This window comes from Glossina fuscipes, unplaced genomic scaffold (assembly GCF_014805625.2).
Source record: "Glossina fuscipes isolate IAEA_lab_2018 unplaced genomic scaffold, Yale_Gfus_2 303, whole genome shotgun sequence".
Lineage (NCBI taxonomy): Eukaryota > Metazoa > Arthropoda > Insecta > Diptera > Glossinidae > Glossina > Glossina fuscipes.
In genome coordinates, this window is record NW_023998646.1 from 158,799 (window position 1) to 164,253 (window position 5,455).

A 5,455-nucleotide genomic window follows, 5' to 3' on the forward strand; every position below is an offset into this window, starting at 1 on the left:
AAATTATTTAAATTAAATTAAAATTAAGGTTAAACAATTCTTCCTATTTAAGTAGAACATAAACAACTCTCTTTAACCCAAAAGAAGACGGCGCAAAAGCACTAGATGACATTTGTTTATTTATTCCACTTCTACAAGAAACTCAACTAAAACAAAATGGCAGTCCAGTTCAACTGACTCTTAAAGTAAATCGTAAATTAATTAATATTAAAACTTAGTATAAGTACAATGAAACAAATAAGGAAAAAAAGAAGAAAACCATGTACACAACTAGCATAGAGTCACACCCACAACCGGTACAGGACCAAATTGCAAGTGAACCCCTAAGCCATCGTATACATGCATAAGCTTGGCAACCGATAATAGTTAACAATAATTAATTCTCGACTCATAATGACTTTTTAAGGTCAAAAGGTAGTTCAAGTACGTTATAGGTAAATCGCGCGTATTAAGCAATTTTTGCTTTAATGGACTTCAAAGAGTCCGATAATGAGAATAACTGGTAGACGTCGTTTAGGTTCTTGCAAACAACTCTGAGCGGGTTAAACAGTTCGTAATTATATTTGCATTGACTAAGCTTTATCAAGGTAAAGTTCCTAGAGAAGCGGTTAGGGATTTTAAAAGTCTATTTCACGAAGTAATGCGGGTGAGTCAATTGTACCATTTATTAATTTGATTGCGAAGGAAACCCCAAGAACAAGTCCAAGCTCTTTGGAGCACCTCTTTATAAACCAAGCGCGAACTTAGCTTTGCTTAACGAGAGTTCAATATGTAAATTGAAACGTATCCTATAATCAAATAGAACGCCTAAATCTGTGAACGAATCGACCTCTTCCAACTTGTGCGCATCAATGATATACTGAGTAATGAATGACTTCCTTCTTGAGAAAGAAAGCTTCTTACATTTATTTAGATTTAGTTTCAGAAGGTTCAAAGAGCACCATGCAACCAAATTATTCAAATCACTTTGAAGATGATGTGATTGCGATTCTACGCAAAAGAAAAAGTTTCACATCATGAGCGTACATTAAGATCTCGCTGAACTTAAGCACGGAGGGCAAATCATTGATGTATAAATTAAATAAAGTGGGTCCTAAGTGGCTACCTTGAGGTACAACAGAAGTCACAAGGAATTCATCCGAGGTAATGAAGTTAAACAAAACCCCGAATGATCTACCATGCAGATAAGAGCTTAACCATTCCTCTAAGAAGAAAGGTAAGCCAGAGGCTTGGAGTTTAAAGATAAGTAGTCTATGGTTAACCAAATCAAACGCTTTGCTAAAGTCAGTGTATATGACATCAGTGCGAGAGCCACTAGAAAAAGCCTTGAAAACATGAGCAGTAAACTCTAACAGATTGGTGACCGTAGATCTTCCCTTCCGTAAACCATGTTGGAGAGGGGAAATATGCCATTTCATGGAAAGGGCTATATGCTGAGTCACAATTCGCTCGAATAGTTTAGGCAAGACACTCAACTTGGCAATGCCCCTGTAGTTCTCTACAAGTTGCCTACTACCACTTTTGTTAACAGGAATAAGTAAACAAGTCTTCCAACACAAAGGGAAAGCACCTAAATTCAAGGACTTGTTGAAAATCTTTGAGATAACACCACATAGCTCGCCAGCACAAGATATATGTACACATCACGGGATTCCATCAGGGCCAGGCGAACAATTATATATTAATTCATCATTTCTGAAGTTGCTATTACCGCAATTCTAAATCTAGAGCCCAAATTAGATTGACGGCAGATCCTTGAATTCTTGCTCGATTTTTCAATAATCAAACAAAGCTTTCGGAATAGTCTTTACACAAACTTAAAGAGGGTTAAACAGCGTAATATAATTTCCATATGCTGAAAGATTACCGGATACATAAAGATAGAAAATTAAGTCGAATCTTTTACCAGAAGTACGTATACCTTATAAACTTTTTAACGAACATTTCCATGCATTAAAAAATCCAGCCAACTCATTTCATGAGCACCAAAACTGTTGACGGCGGAACGATTTACTACAAGTAGCTATAGATTATTTTGCAAAAATATTGCACACATAAACACCGCAAGAAACAGTAAGTAAGTGATACTAAGTAACATAACTTCTTCACAAACAACTAGTTTCTAGAGTTTACACGACACAAAAGTAACAGCACACGTACTCCGGCGTACGCACACTTTGTGTATTTATATATACATATATGTACTGTGAGGACCAAAAGTCGTCCCTCGTTTTGGGCCTCACGGCTTCTCCGTCTCCGGCTGGGGAGAGAGGGAGTGCTAGAGATTAAGACAGAATAAGAATAGGATAGACATAGCATAAGAATAGGATAGGCCTAGCATAAGGGTAGGATAGACATAGAATAAGAATAGAATAAGAGTAGAATAGGGTAACTTTAGTTTTAGCTAAGGGAGTCGAAGCGAGACTCTCGATCAGGATAATGAGCCGGAGTTAAGCGGTCGAAGTAAGCGCGCCGTGTTAAAGAGCAATGCCGAGAATAATAAAAGAGTCCTTGCGAATAGAAATATTCTTGTGTTTTCCTTCCCTGGGCCGCTGAGCTGCCCCAGCCATAAGGAAAGGGACGAAACGGCCTCACAGTACACACTTCCTAATACATAAAATGACTTCAAATCACTCAATTTTAATTTTAAATGTTAAGTCTAATGTTATCTCGCTTCAACATTTTGTGCTGGTTTGACATTGAAAAAAACAGTTAACGTGGCAGTAGCAGTGAGCAAAACCATAGTAAAGAGTCTACATACCATGCAAAACGTAAAAAGTAGAAGAGTAAAAGTGATTGTTTAGAAAATATGCAAATTTGCATTAGAAATGCAAATAGTGGCTGCACATACGTAAAGATCAATTTCTTTTGTATTTAATTGAAAAAGAGCAAAAAACAAAATAAAATCCTCTCTCCATTTTTAAAAGAATGTAACTTTCAAAAATAATAAAATTATATTCTTAATTAATTACTAAACATTATAATATAATAAAACTTATCATGCACTATTGTTGTCTGCCTTTACACCTAAAAAAGTCAACGGTTTATTAAAAATTTACATTAAATACAAAATTGAAAAATTCATTGACTTGCATTAATTATTTGTATATATTATTGATTGTGTTATAATTACTATTTTTATTATATTATGAATTTTCGTAAGTCCATGACCGAACGTTAAGGGAGTTATGATTTTGCATTTTCACTTGTAGCAAACTGACGTGTATGTGAAAATTATAAAGATGTATAATTTTTCTGTGCTCAGATATGCTCGTCAACATGTCTGCCTATCAGCTTATTTGTCGTGCTTTGTTGGAAAGTATAGCAAGCTCTACGATGAGGATAAATGGTTTTACAATTGTGAAGAAAGCGCGAAAAAAGAATTGACTTTTGAATGTATATTGTTTTACTATTTATGTCATATACCAGACAACGATTTAAGGATTGTGGAAAATGTTTCTCCTAATTGCGCGCGCAGTTCTGTTCGGCTTTCTAACATGTCCTCATATTAAAAGAAAGTCTTGTGATTTTTTTACTTTGTCCAGAGGGTATGTAAAACTCGTCTTATAGCGTTTTTCCACTTAGCATACCCACCAAACGATTTCTATTAGGGATGCGAAATATTTGTATCACAGAGAAATTTGTATCGAAGAACTCATAAGATACATGTATTGTTGATCAGCGTGAACAATGAAATCGATGTACACATATATTTAGTTGATTTACATGCGTTTGTTATCCGTTCGTCCACCCAAAGCATAACTACTAACCTGAAAATTTTTGTACAAAAGAACCGCTCATCTCATATTTTTTGTGTTACGGTCCTAGGGTTAAATTCGATGTAATTTCTCGAATGTAACATAGTTTTGATCAACTCGAACACTATACACATATTGTATTTATTTATTTTTAAATAAGGCTAAGGAGACTTTGTCGCAAAGAAAGCACATTAAAGAAAATTTGGTTTAAAAAAAAAAATTTGTAAAGGAAATTATTTATTAATTGTTATAATCGACGTTGATTTAAATATTGGCTACACGTGAGATTGTCATGTATCGCTGAATGTTTTTTTTTTTGCATGCCACTCTTGAAATCAAATAACGACAATCGAACAATGATGTTCCTTTCAACGTCACTAACACAACGCTACTACTTTGTCAGTGTTACGTTTAACGCAAGTTAATTAATTCAAAAGTTTGTACGAGAATTGTTTAATTAAAACATATATGGATTTTATATCTAAGCCAATGAATACATTCGGTGCTGACTACAACTAGTTTTATGGAAACCAAATTGAATTATTTTAAATATTTGGTTAGGTTACCATCACATCTTCCGCCAATTCGTTTAGAAGTTAGTGAAAACATATTTTAGCACAACGCATTCGAAAGTTGTCAAAACTTATCCTACCCTGAAATATTTTCAACAACTTGAAAAGTCTGTTTCCCAAACCAAATCGTAGGGGACACTCTTACAACATAATTATTTCTCGAGAACTGGCTAGGTTGCCAAGTACAAAAAGCACTCGGCGATGAACATTACTTCGAGCATAATGCGTTGCCACGCATAGCGTAGAGAGACTTACACAACTAGGAAACCACTTTAAAAAAAAAAAATTCCACTTCTTTAAAACAAGCTTTTCAAAGACATGGAGTGATGATACCCATCAGATTTTGAATTATAATTTCAGAAACTTGTCATGAGACTCGTTACTTTCATTGCCGGCTGAGTATTTGTCTTTTTCTGACAAAGAAATAAAAATAAAATAAAAAGAAAAGTCCCGTCGGTTGTCTGCCGTTGTCTGTCCACTGTAAGTCAGTCGGTCGTCGTCTGGCGTCGGCCCTACCTATGCACACCCCCTTTCTCCTTTCAGCTACAGCGGTGGCAGCTGTAGCGCTTAACTACTCATCGGGGACACAAAACAACAGGGGAATAAATAACTAAAGTAACTTACAATACAATCCTCTCGCGATGTCGTGGCTGTCTCCTTCGGCGGCTCCTGTCCACGGCAAGGAAGTAGGAAGTTCGTCTTACGTCGTCGGCACAATCACAACACAGCTGGGATGTAGGTGCATGTGGGTGCACGTAATTCATAAGCTACTGGATAATTATTCTTCTTCCTCTTAACACATCTTGATTGAGGCAAACACATTGATCCTTGTTTTTTTTCTTTTGTTTTTTTTTTGATCATTTATTAAACGCACGAATAAAAGATAAAATGTAATAATAGTTCAGGTGCACATCAGTGCTACAATCAAGGCATTTAGGTAGACATTTTTTTGTTTCACAATCATTTGTTTATACATGTCAGATTCGCTTATGGAATTAAGCAGAATTCTAAATTTTTCATAACTTATTGGAGTGTATTTTTTTTCTTTACAATTTATTAAATGCGCTTGGCTATTTCTTTTTATTATAAAACATTGTTCTGCTAAAACTTTCCACAATACTTCAT